The sequence below is a fragment of the Lygodium microphyllum genome, chromosome 4, assembly GCF_053477565.2.
Source record: "Lygodium microphyllum isolate KBCC chromosome 4, Lygodium_microphyllum_v1.1.10, whole genome shotgun sequence".
In the NCBI taxonomy this organism is placed as follows: Eukaryota; Viridiplantae; Streptophyta; class Polypodiopsida; order Schizaeales; family Lygodiaceae; genus Lygodium; species Lygodium microphyllum.
This window is the reverse complement of record NC_141138.1, coordinates 5511978-5525423: the sequence shown is the minus strand read 5'-3', so window position 1 is coordinate 5525423 and position 13446 is coordinate 5511978. Positions and strand designations below refer to the sequence as shown.

General features: G+C 42.8%; 1 protein-coding gene across 8 annotated transcripts in view; it reads left to right on the top strand.

Moving 5' to 3' along the window:
- The first annotated feature begins 7448 nt into the window (after positions 1 to 7448).
- LOC148036758 (orotidine 5'-phosphate decarboxylase) overlaps positions 7449 to 13446 on the top strand; it is a 43443-nt gene continuing 37445 nt past the window's right edge. For 4 of the 8 annotated variants that reach the window (XM_087675634.1, XM_087675630.1, XM_087675635.1 and 1 more), the window contains exons 1-2: positions 7449 to 7596; positions 7720 to 7855. The gene's annotated coding sequence lies outside the window, so the exon portion shown is untranslated. Of the gene's footprint in view, positions 7597 to 7719; positions 7913 to 13446 lie in introns of all 8 variants that reach the window. The other 4 variants (XM_087675636.1, XM_087675637.1, XM_087675631.1 and 1 more) reach the window with 3 other exon arrangements.

Sequence of the window (13446 nt, the reverse complement as noted above, 5' to 3'; positions counted from 1 at the left end):
TGAGTTTAGAAAGGGTATAATAATATGCATTTTTCCTTGCCTTTGTGTCTATATTGGAAGTGGTTTTTTTGGTCGTCTCACTATAATATGCTTTGGGTTTTAGTGAGCGACTTAGTTATTGCCTTTAGTCATAGGCCATTTAGATTCTTCTTGGTGATGCTTCCCATAATTAGGTCCTCGACTAGATGTTAGGGATCCTATTAGTGGAGATGTTGGGCTTGATGCAACTAAACATTATGGAAACTTTATCTGTGATGGTGCTAAAGAGTAGTCTATTGATGCTTAAAGTGTTGTTGTCCTACCAAGTGTTTGTCACAATTGCTGCCTTCTCATTTTCCTTTGTAGGCCTAGGGCTTGTTCCACTAGTTCAAGAGTGAGTGCAACTATTGCAAGTGTAGATTTTCCCTATCTATGATGCATATTATGAAAGTTATAGTCATCAACTTGTATTCTCTGATGAAGGGTATGTAGTTAGTAGATGCACTCTTCTTATGATGGCTTTTACATATGTTTCAAGCCCACATTCAACTCATAAATCCACTATTTGGTCCTTGGGCTAGTTGCTATCGCCTTATCTAGCTTTTTAGTAGGTGGTACTTTCGATCACTTGCATTAAAAAGTGTGGATTGTAGCTTGAAGGCTTGCTATTGCTTTGTGGTGAAGTTGATCTTATCATGGTTCTTTGTTTTCTTGATAGGCTTGTGCCTAGAATGGATGAATGCTCCATTGTCTTCAAATAAAAAGGCAATGCAAGGTGAATATATTCTTCTTCAACTAGTAATATTTGAACAAAAAGTGGGTGACAACACTAGTGTACAAAACACTTAATGAAGTTGGGTTTGGTTGGTTTTTCAAATATCCAAAGCTCTTATTCTTCAATATTTCACAATATTCCATTCCTTTCATGCTTTGATATTGAGTGATTCTCCTTTGTTTTGGTGATGCTATGACTTGCTATTTCTCTCCCTTCACATGTGGTAGTGGATAACATTCTAGCTAGACTTTGGTAGCGTTGAATGTTCAAGTGTGTGGTAATGAAGGCGTGGCTTTATTGTGTTTTTACAAAGGGTAACCGTATTTATTTACATACAATTGATTCCATGATGCTCTTGGGGAGCGACTACTCATTAAAGTTAGGGTTGTACTAAAGCTTGGAAGGGAGTTGAAGTCTGAAAGGTTCGGCATAGTAGCTTATAAAGATATTGTCGGGACCTAAAACGGGCCTAACATTGGCTATAGGCACTAGCTGGACCTATAAGACACACAAGACACCCCACACGGCCTCGCGGCCATATGAGTGTCTAAGGGACACGCTACACTTAGTAAACTCTAATATCGATCTTGCGTTTGTAAAATGACACAATCCAATGTTTTCGCTCCCCTACTCCTCAGAGGGAGATCCCATACACATTGGTATAATATACCACGTATCACAAACATAAAGGAGCCACCCCCTTCGGCTGAAGGTCGAATGCCGTGGCCCTAGTGCAGTTCTCGTGCATCGAGAGGATTGGCCCCTCGATGCGTTGCTCTAACATAAAGGACATATGAACAGTCTCCACTCTTTGATTTTCAATGATCTAGGAGACTTCAATATTTACTCACCAAGCACTTTCCCTAAGAAATGATCATCTAGCCTATAATAAGGGTATCCTTACACATCCACGTTAGGCAATCAAGAGCTGTGCATCCAGGTTTTATACCATGTGGCATACAAAATGCAGAAGTGTATGACCATTGTGGGAAAGAATTTTATGATTAGAAATCAGCCACGTGGTGTGGAAAACAATCCTTTAATGATTTTCAGCTTGCACGTTATTGCGGCGTTGCTAGAGACTAGCACCGAATTTCTTTGTGCTACTAGTCTCCTTAAACTTAAATTATTATTGGCCTGTATGCTATGCATAAAACAAATGAATCAGAATTTGATGTATTTCCAGCAACCTCTCACATTTACAATCCCTCTTCTCCCTAATCGTTTAGGTTTTGCAACGTTGCATAGGTGTAGGGTTCATTTTTATGTCATTTTTCATGTAGAAAGCAATAAAAACACACTCTAACATAAAAACAAGGTTTAACTGAGGCTAATCCTTATGTCTCAGTATTATTACACATTCACAAACATGAATCATATTTTTTCCTAATTATTGAGCGAAATAACCTATTTTTTTTCAATTTTCTTTAGTTTTACTTATTTATTTGCCCAAAAAATTATGATATTTCAGAGTTATTGGTTTTTCGTGATGAATTATGCTCAACATTATTTCCCTATCAATTTTCATCTCATATGACCCCAAAGAACCCAATAAAACCCCCAATTTTCATCATTTTCATTAAAATCGGAACTTACGGACTTTGCTGAAAATCATTATATGATTAATTTTTTTGGTTTCTTCTACATTTCAAAGAGAATGCAACATAGGAAATCAAGAACAATAATTATCAAACACTTCATTCAACCATTTTTCATAAAACAAAAAAAAAGATCGCTTACACATAAGAACTGCGGGTTTCGAGGTGCGTATCTTGAAATCAGGAGGCCACTGATGCTTATCCTTTGTTGTTGAAGCACTCTCCTACCCGATCTACATTCTCTACCACTTCAACATTATCATTTGATTTAAATTTGTCATCATACTCCACCCCCTTCTCTCTTGAATTGATCCATATGAATGGGCAGCATGAGGAGAGAGAAATACTAAAAATCAAAATTTCATTCCCTTCATCATGTTACACATGGTTACCATCAAAATCTTGTCCTCTCTACATAGATCAAAAATCTCCCTCCCTCTCTCTTTACATGATTGAGCATCCAAGAGGTACACAAATCTCCAAAAAATGGGGCGGCAATCAAAAAATGCCTCCTCCCTGCAGCTTGACATGTTTTTTGCATGTTTTCTTCATTTAGAGTTTCATTTTATTTCATTTATAAAAGGTTTACTTAAAAAAACCACTTTCACACTGTCGCGGATGGATTTTCGACCTATTTGGGGGGCAAACGGACTCCGATTCGCAATCTAACTGGACGCCTGACTTTGAGACGTCAAAATCTATAAATTTGGGCCTAGTTGCGCACTTTATGGCTCCCGAATTCAATAGTTGCTTTATAATGCCAAACCTTACGGGGATTAAATGGAGGGTCAAATGACCTTCGATCGATGAACTGAGACTTGCGCTAGATTCCTAACGTTGAAATGCATCTAGGAAAACTCTAGCTTAGCCATCCACAATCGTTTGATTTTTCATGAAAATTGGCTCTTTAATATCTCTGGGCACTTTTCGGCTCCAAAAATGGGCTCTAGCGCTTCAAGAATGGGTCCAAATCGGGTCCTTAAATCCAACTCTCATTAGCGATCACATGATAGGGCGACTCAACCCGTCAAATCCCACGAACAAACCTACACATAAACACAACCACAAAGAGCATTAAGTTGGTATAACATAGAAACATAATAAAACCCATCACAGCTCTCACCTTACCCCTGATAAAACCAAGGGATGAAATCCACAAGGAGTAGGCCCATCATAATCTAATAGAAGGCTCGAAGCGAGTTGCTAATTGAGTGCTTCAACACGGCCAAGCTAAAAAGAACTATCAAAGAGGTCACCCTGAGTGGTGGTCTAAACTACCTACCTAACTGAGCACAACTCAACCAGGAGCTTCTCCTAGGCAAGGACTCCTATAGCCTGATAAAGAAATATTGTCTTTTAACACACCTTTTAGGCATGTATTTTTCCATACTCAGGCATGTAAAAGGAAGCTGAGCATAGTGACCCATGGAGAACAGGGCATCAGCCTTAGGTCGTGTCTCTGTACCCAAGAATCTACCAAGCCTTCGCGAGGTGACACTTAATCATTTGTCCTTTCCATATTCTGCTCACTTTTATTTTCACTTCAACCTTCTTTTATTTTTATTTTTTTAGCTAGATGCCAGAGAGAGAGAGAGAGAGGTACATAGAGTGAAGGTAGTGGTGGCAATCATGGAGGTGGTGGGGATAATGGTAATGGTGGTGGAGGTAGCCGTGGTGGTGGTGGCGGCAATAGTGGCAACGACAGTGGTGGTGGTGGTGGTAAAAAAAATCAAGGGGTGGAATAAGTGGACTATGTGGAACAAGAAATGGAGGTTTTTGAGAAAAGCTTGCTCAAAAATCTCACTTCTTGCATGCACTCTAATAGGTATGTCCACAATATGAATCAATGGTTTATCATCTTTGCCCCAAATAATACCCAGGATGGAGTTCAAGATACCAATAAAAATGTTGAAAGGTTGAGTAATGAGCAAGAGGAGTGCTAGAAGTAGGAGGTTGAGGTTGTGAGTGCTAAGATATCCCCTAAAATTGTGCCACAATTTTCAGGCTATTGTCTTAGAGGTTGCCCTACTATGTTGGACCTCCCAGGGTCACTTGCTAATGAGTAGAGATCCTCATGGAGCTTTAAAAAAGCAAACTAGAAAAGCTTATGCGTACCTCAAATGGAAGAAGGAATGGTTACCACATGGAAGCTCAATTGAAGCTCTCTTTCTAGGGCTAAAGTAGAATGGTTGAAGCTTCTCAAATGCGTGCTCTGATACTAATTGAAAGGGTGAGTAGGAGTAAGAGTGAGAGAGAAGCACAAGTGGAAGTAAGAGAACTATGGCTATGGAAGTTTGAGCTCAAGAGAGAAAGACCAATATGTGGGAACTCCACCAATTGTAATATGTGAACTACCTTCCCATTATTAATCCATAGTAAAGAACAAAGAATAAATATGACAGTGATGGGTGGCCCCTATCTACAATGTATAATTGTGTGGGGAATGCATACAAGATAAATATAGGTAGCTAAGCAACCTTTAATTCCCAACATTTTCCCTCCCCCCTAGAGCTGCCTTAATTTTTGGCATGCATTCCTTCATATGGGCTAGTTGGATTTGTGTAAGAACATCACCCAAGAACATTAGGGTCCCCTTCAATGTACCATGTTGAGCTAGGAAGTCTCTCCTAGCCTCCATGGCGGGGAAGTGGATGATGAGTGCACTTTCTTTTGAGCTCTCCCCTTTCGTGGTTTTCTTGCCTACTCTCCAAGCAAAGATATGTATGTCTTTCTTGATATTCATTAATGTGTATAGCTCCTTAGTGTCACCTTCCACTTTTTCATGTATCTTCAATCTCATCAGTCAAACTTAGAGTGCTCTTTGTTTCTCCTTCAATGTGTCTTTGATTATGGTTGTTGTAGATACCTACGTTGGTTGTTTCCCCTTTGCAATTTCAATCCATTGCTCCTTCTTCTCTATGCGCTATTGGGTTGTTTCCCATTCTTTGTAATTTCAATCCATTGCTCCATCTCCTCTACGTGCTATTGGGTTTTCTTGAGCATCTTAGCCCAAGAAATGGCCTCCTTTGTTGTCTCATCTTCCTTCTTTTCGAGCTGTTGTACTTCCTCTTTGATGTAGTTAATCTCCTCATGCTAAGTTGAATTTCTCCTTCTTCCAGGCCAAGGATGAGGTGAATTTTAGTCCATTGCTACCTAAATGATCAAATCTCTTAATCTTGACCTTTGATATTCAATTTCAACTTTTTTATCGTATCCTTCAACTACATGTTCACTATACTCAGTCTATTGTTGTACTCCTTCATTTTGTTGATGCCATTCATAATCATATGCTCTATCTTCACCTTCTCCATTTTGGGGGTGAACTTCTTGCTATGTTGGGCCAATGGGAGAGCTTGATTCATAATACTTCAAGATAGGGGATGGCCATTTCAATGTAGGTGAGGGATAACCATTTCTAGGACAGGTTTATTGTTCAGCCTATGGGAGAGCTCAATTCTGAATACTTCAAGATAGGGGATGACCATTTCAATGTAGGTGAGAGATAGCCATTTCTAGGACAAGTTTATTGTTAACAAGGGTAGGATTATGGTCTATAAACATGGAGATTGGGAGTTGGTAGTAGGGAATAGAACAAGGATGTGGGGATGAGCATAATGGATGGTGAGGAAGAAGGGGATGGTAGGAGGGGTTGATACTATAGGTGGCATAGTTAGGATAGAGGTAGTTGGGGGGGGGGGGGTTTGATGGATGGTAGGGGGGATTAATGGTGCGAGCAAGGGTTGATAGGCATTGCTGATGGTGGCGAGATAGGGAGACATTGACCATGACTTTCTTGACCTAACAAGTAGACGAGAAGTAGACATTGCATCAAAATTATTGACTTGTCATGCGTGTTACAGTTGATGTGGCTTGGAAGTAGTGGGGTTGCTGAGAGAGAGAGAGAGAGAGAGAGAGAGAGAGAGAGAGAGAGAGAGAGAGTGTGTGTGTGTGTGTGTGTTTGAGTGAGTGAGTGAGAACATGATGATGATGATGATGACAACTCAACCCTCATTTGCTTCCTTAAAGCTCAACTGCCTTCCCTCACACCCCCATCCTTCCAACACACACACACACACACACACGTGCACAAGACCAAATTGTGGGGCAACCTACGTGGTAGCTTAGAGAGAGAGAGAGAGAGAGAGAGAGAGAGACAGATCATAGCAACACCTCAAGCTTGATGACCAAAAGGAGAGAGAGAGAGAGAGAGAGAGAGAGAGAGAGAGAGAGAGAGAGAGAGAGAGAGAGAGAGATCATAGCAACACCTCAAGCTTGATGACCAAAAGGAGAGAGAGAGAGAGAGAGAGAGAGAGCGTGCATTTGTAGAAGAAGAAGAAGAAGAAGAAGAAGAAGAAGACTCAACCCTCATCTTTTTCCTAAAAGTTAGCCGCCTTCCCACTCAAAAATCTAACATTTGCCCTCTAGAAACCTCCCTCCCCCCTCTCTCTCTCTTGCTCAAAATTAACCCTTAGGGACCTAATCTACAAGAGCCATCAAGTAAGGGAAAGTTATGCATATTATTGAGGTGGTTGCTGTGCTCACACACACACACACACACACAGAGTGGTTGTATGAAGGAGGTATGGGACGAGGGATATGCATGATTAACTTATTAGACCTTGTAACAAATTTTGGTCATGTGAACGAGAAAAAGGTGAAAGAGAGATGGCAGATAAGAGAGAGAGAGAGAGAGAGAGAGAGAGAGAGAGAGAGAGAGAGAGTGCAGGGAAAGAAAAAGCACGAGAGAGAGAATCTTATTGTCCCACAACTCCAATGCATAGGGGAAGAAATGAGGGAGGTGAATTGCTCTCAATGGTACTTTGCGCTAAGGTGCCGTGAAGTGGCCTTGCCCCAAATGTTGAGACTCTTTGAATGAGTTGAGGAATTGGAATGCTTAGTGTCGAGACGCTTTCAATGAAATGAGGAATGGAATGACCCAAACTCCCAAAAGAGACAAAGACACTACGTCCATTGAGGTAGATCTCGATCGCTTTTAGATTTACAATGAGAATTACACATATAATATGACAAAAATGTCTTCGTTTTAATTAGTGGTCAATGACAAAATGTCTTCGTTTTAATCTTTTAGCGTGGGATGTATGGACGCCATGGAGCCACAAAATGCCAAAGAGCTTTCTCCTCCTCTCATTTAGAGAGAGAGAGGGGCACGCCGCGCCCCCCCCCTCCCCCTTACGCACACACACACACCCCCTTTCACTCTCTCTCTCGCGGCTTGTTCATCAGGTAAAACTTATGATCACCTTCCAAGTCGTTTCTTTCATTTCATACTATAAGAATCATCGGCCCGAAGGACAAATCGATCAACAGGCATCAAATTTGTGATCTACCATTTGGATTTGATCTCAGGAACTTCTTCGTCTTATCTAATTGAGACCAACCAGTCAATGCGTAATGGAAGTGCTCGTTAACCATTGATGCTCTATCTGGATAATCATAACTTGCTATGGCTTGAGAGACGTTGCCGGCCTGGTCTGATAACGAGGTATCGGATTTTACCCCCTATATCGGGAAAGAAATGTCAGGAACTATTGATAACGAGGTATGGGATTTTACCCCCCCATATAGGGAAAGAAATGTCAGGAACTATTGATACTTGACAGACAATAACAGAACTATTGGAAGCTGTTGGCCAGCTATGCCTTTGGATATGGCAGGCTGGTATAGTAGCACGGACTGTCGATTATGTGCCAGCATATATCTGTGAGGCAAATTATCCCTTTGTGAGCATAGCCCAATGCTCACACGAAAACTGCATCTTTGTATATTTTGACCAGCTGGAATTAGGAATTATCGGTTATAATTCTTCCACGCCCTTAAAACAAGGGTGTGATTCTTAAGCATTGTAGTTGTAAACTGGCATTTTATTATCATACAGATTCTGTGCTGCAAAATTGGCTACTTTAGAAGCTTCCATTAACCAGAAAAGTGATCAGGGTTTGAGAGTGGGATTGTAAGAGATTGCACAAGTGAAAGACGATGCACACAAGCACACTAGTGGAAGAGGATGCACACAAGCAGAATGAGAAACATTGAAAGCAAGAGAGACTCAGCTTAATAGTGAATAGTGGCTGATAATAGGTTCAAGCCCTGCACTTGCTACAGAGTGTAGTTGCAGTGAGGGTGTTGGGAGATAGAAGAAGTCAATGATAAAAGTGATATCAACGAACTGATAGGCGAGCTTGTGAATAGGCAAGACTGGCCTAAACTCCTTTAGGATAATGTCCTAGGCCAAAAAGATGGATAGGGCCTTAAACTAGTGATAGAGGACAAAATTACCAAAAGTGACCAAAATGGTTAGACTTGGATAGAGCCCTTAATCCTTCATTGATTCAATGTAGGGGTCATAACCAAGAGATGACCATGACCACTATCACCCCCTCTCGAATCTTGGGTGTGCCTCTCCCAAGGGGTGCATATGATGAGAATTGAAGGATGGAACAATCTTCATGAAGATGTTTGCCACATTGCCTCCTATGTGATAGTCAACCAGCTCCAACTCCTTCTCTTGGATGCGCTCTCGAACATAGAGATATTGGATCTTAATGTCCTTCATGGGAACATGAAACACTGGATTCCTAGTTATGGCTAGACATCTCATGAATGACTATTGGTCACTGTCCTCTAATGCTATCGGAGATGTGGAAGATGATCACCAGCTTTCGAGGGAGCGAACCGTAGTCCTCTGATGCTGGGGAGTAACTTGGGCAGCAAAACGCAAATCCTAGAGTGTTAGAGCTATCAAACACAGGGAGAGAAACCTAGATGATGACGCCAAGTCGATAATGATGACACAAGATGATGGAGGATGAGCTGGGCTGCAAAAACGCAGGTCTCGGCAGCCTCTGTGTGACAAAGAGTGATACTAGTTGATGGAGGAGGAGCCAAGTGCAAAAACGCAGGTCCCAACAGCCCTTGTGATTGACGAATGATAACATATCTGATGCTTGGTGATGGAGACTGTCGCTAGAGGCTAGGGTTACTGACGCCAAGCTGGAGATGATGATGCTAGGCAAGGAGAAAACCTCTAGATTGAAAAATGCAGAGCTTGAAGGAGAAGGGTATTGATGCCAAGTAGATGATGGTGATACCAAGTGGAAGATGCTCCAACAACAGGGTGCTTGAAGCAGAAGAGAAAGAGTGAAGGCAGCCACAAGTCATGAGCCGCAATGTCCTCTTGAAGGGGTGTGAGGGTAGTGGAAGGGGCGGGGGAGAGAAGAGAAGTGGTGGTGACCGAAGAAGGCGTTGAAGAATGACTGAAGAGAGAGTGGTAAAGAATGAATGAAGTGATTGCCTATTTATAGGCATAAGTTGTCTAGGGTTCCCCATTCATAAGATTTCGAATTGCGGGCAGGCAATGTATTTTAGAAAATTTGGAGCCGTCATCCACTGGCTAGGATAGAAACTTTGATATTAGATATAGGCCATTAAGTTGTACCTTATTGCGAGTAATTGCAAAATTAGGCTTGGCATTTATAACCTTGGCCATGATCGTCGTAAACAAGACTAGTCTCCCTAAGCAACAAAGTTGATGGACGAATAGAAGAGTCACCCCAAGTTGGGGGACATAATATATATCGTTCAATATAGCGAGATTTGAGCCTTTGTCAATATCAAAATTAACATGATTGTGCATTGAATCTTGGTTGAGTATTATCTCACTTGCTTCCAACTTGTGGGAGATGAAGAGGTTCTCTAGCAGTGTTATATGATGTGTGGCTCCATTGCCCACTATCCTTGATAGCTATGAGGAAGGGTTTGGTGTCTTGGTAGTAGCTTGATTTATAGGCAATTGATGGATGCAGACCAAGCTTTTAACCTCTAATGTCTCTATAGAGATGAGGTGGGTTGGAGGCCCGAAGTTCATTGTGCAAACGAGTCTTGGAGGTCAAGAAACACAGACTTTGTGATGGTTGAGTGTTTTGGTTGCCACCACCTTGCCTCCATTGTTGGGGGTTACCGTGTGACTATGGGGTAGAGGTTTGAGTGATGGTTTCTTGGGTTGTATGCCTTTTGCCAAAGTATGCTACATGTTGAAGAATGCTCATGCAGCAGGTGCCACTTGGACAGTGTCCCTCGTGGGAAAATTGTTCTCTTGCCCAAGCGCCCTAGTACAAGGATGATGTAATCATGCAATGCAAAGGGTAAGGTACAACAGGGGGAAGAAGCCGATGTTGAAGACAAAGTGCTGAAGCCTGTAGAATACCAAGAAGGGTAAGAATCCCCTCTCAACCTGGATGTAGATGCCGAAGAAGGAAGAGGAGCCTGATGTTGGTCTTCATATGATACCGAGAATCATAAGGAATGAAAGAAGATAAAGTGGATGAAGTGGATGAAGCACCTCGCTAGAAGAGCAAGGTAGAAGTCACCACCATGATAGCATCGAGAGAGATGCTGCACGATCCGCCTTGGGAGGGGAAACCGCCATGCTAGAAGAAGAGCAAGCATTCCTAGGATGATGAAACCATGAAAGGAATGGTGCGCATCCCCACGTATCTAGCCTAGGGAGGACCAAAGCAATTTGCAAGTTAGCTCTACACTGAAAGACAACCCTGCAAAAGAGATGAGAATCTGCAAACACAGAGATTAGTGGTGAGATGCTTCAAAGCAAAATAGAACATAAAGAAAATCTAACTCAAAATAAATGCAATGAATGTGTATATGTGTGAGTAAATGCAATGGAAGACAAAAAAATGGAAAAACTAAGGATAATGAATCCTATGGGCCCAACTCTAAGAGTGTAAAAAATGAATGCTAGACTGACCTAGGGTATCCGAAAGGACCTAGAGGCATGCGAATCGAAGAAGGTGGCTACTATCGCGTATGTCCAATAGCAGGGCTCTGCCAAGGAAACGCCTGACGAGGTGGAGAGGAAGGTGAGATGGATGCATGAAGTGCAACGGGATGGGAACTTGCAAACCAATCAGCCAATCCCTCAGGGGTAGTAAAAGAGATGGGCCACTGAGGTTGTACTCGAGCCACATGTTCAACAGCAACAACAACGGGTGTTGAAGGAGTAGATGAAGCAGGAGCGGAGGGCGTAGCCCCATTGAACTATGCAATCGTAGCGGTCTGTTGAGGCTTTTTAGGTGGAAGACCTTGGGCCTTGGAGCGACACTCCTCGTCCATATGGCTTGCTCTCTGGCAGTGTGTGCAAAACTGGTTTTTCTTAGGGAGTTGTTGCCAGATAGGTCTAGATTCTTTGGTTCCATCTGAGGAAGAGGAGTCACCCTTTGATTGGCTTGCCTTCGCATCTTGTGAGTTCTAGCCACTAGTGGTTGTCCCTCCCGAAGAAGAGGAAACCAACCCCCTCTGCTCTGAATAAGGCTGTGATGAGGTTTTTTGGTGGACTTGATCATACAGCCTCGCGTAACGCAAGAACTGGAACTCAAACTCGTAGAAGGTTGGCAATCTAGGTTGGGAGATGATGTGTTGAATGAAATTGAAGTACTTGTCGGACAACTTATTCAAGAAGAATATAACCTGATCGTCATCCGACTTTGGAGAGCCAGTATTGGTAAACTCGGCAAGTAACCGCCTATATTCAGCTAGCTTGACTTTCAGATCATCCCCTTCCTTAATAGAGAACTCTTGAAGCTCAAAGTCGAGATTTATGCGCCGAGTACGATCACGAGCTACATAGCGGTCGAGAAGGTGACTCCAACGCTCTGACGCGAGCGGGAAGTGCTGCAATTGAGAGTGAAACTCATGAAGCAATCCCTGCATGAGCTCAACATTGGCTGTGGCATTGCGGGCTCTCCATTGACGGATGTAATCAGGGTGAGCTAGTCGAGGGTCCGTGAAACCAGCCTTCCTTCTCGGATAGGGTGGTTTAACTTGATTAAGCACTTAATTACAGCAATTAGCAAATGAACATAAACTGAAATGCTCACTTTATCTTCATAAACTTGGACAGTGGACACCCTGTTGGCCCCAAAACTGGCGCCCCTTTCGGTATTTCTTTAATTTCAATTGCTGATGGATAAATTACAAGCCGAGATTTCACAATCTCCTTGGCTGATTCAAAAGCCCCTTGCTGTTCCAATAATCAGCAAAGCATTCGGGCAAATTGCCCCTCGATTTTCACCCAGGACTTGCTCTAATGGAACCCCAACTGGTCAAACGCTGCCCCAAATTCACAATAGATGGGCTGTCTTCTGAAATCCTCATAATTCCACGAATTTCCGGTGTTGATTTCAGTGTACAATGCCTTTGACTGATGGCACGGGTCCCAAGGTGATTGCTAAATCCTAATTATTGCTGTAATTTAGGGTTTACAGCAGTAAACTCTCTGCTGTCCACCAAATTTGGCTGTACTCTGCTACCCATGGCTAAGAATTGCTGAGAATACTTGAGTATAGACTGGAGGAGATGAGAGAATGCTGTAGAAAGAGAGAAAATCAGCTGAAATGTATCTCTTGATTCGTAGCTCTGATGACAAATCTGATGGCACCAACAGCTTCAAAAGGGGGGTAAAACACCAGCTTGGCTGGCGAGCCCTCCTCTCCTACCGCCGCCTCTCTTGAGGCGGAAGAGAAAACCTGCTGCCCCCTGTCTTGTTGCGGCGCGCGATCAGTCGTCGTCGCCTCTCAAAGCCAAATCTAATCACCTCCTCTCCCTCCACCAAGCTCCGAATGGTTGCCATTCAGCTTCCACCACCCTCCAATAGCCTTCTCTCTAGTTGCATGGGAAAGTTTTGCCAAGTGCTGCGATCAGTCGTCGTCGCCTCTCAAAGCCAAATCTAATCACCTGCCACTTGGCAAAACTTTCCCATGCAACTAGGGAGAAGGCTGTTGGAGGGTGGTGGAAACTGAATGGCAGCCATTCGGAGCTTGGTGGAGGGAGAGGAGGTGATCAGATTTGGCTTTGAGAGGCGACGATGAGACTGATCGCGCGCCGCGACAAGACAGGGGGCAGCAGGTTGGAGGGCTTGCCAGCCGAGCTGGTGTTTTATCCCCCTTTTGAAGCTGTTGGTGCCATCAGATTTGTCATCAGAGCTACGAATCAGAAGATACATTTCAGCTGATTTTCTCTCTTTCTACAGCATTCTCTCATCTCCTCCAGTCTATGCTAAAA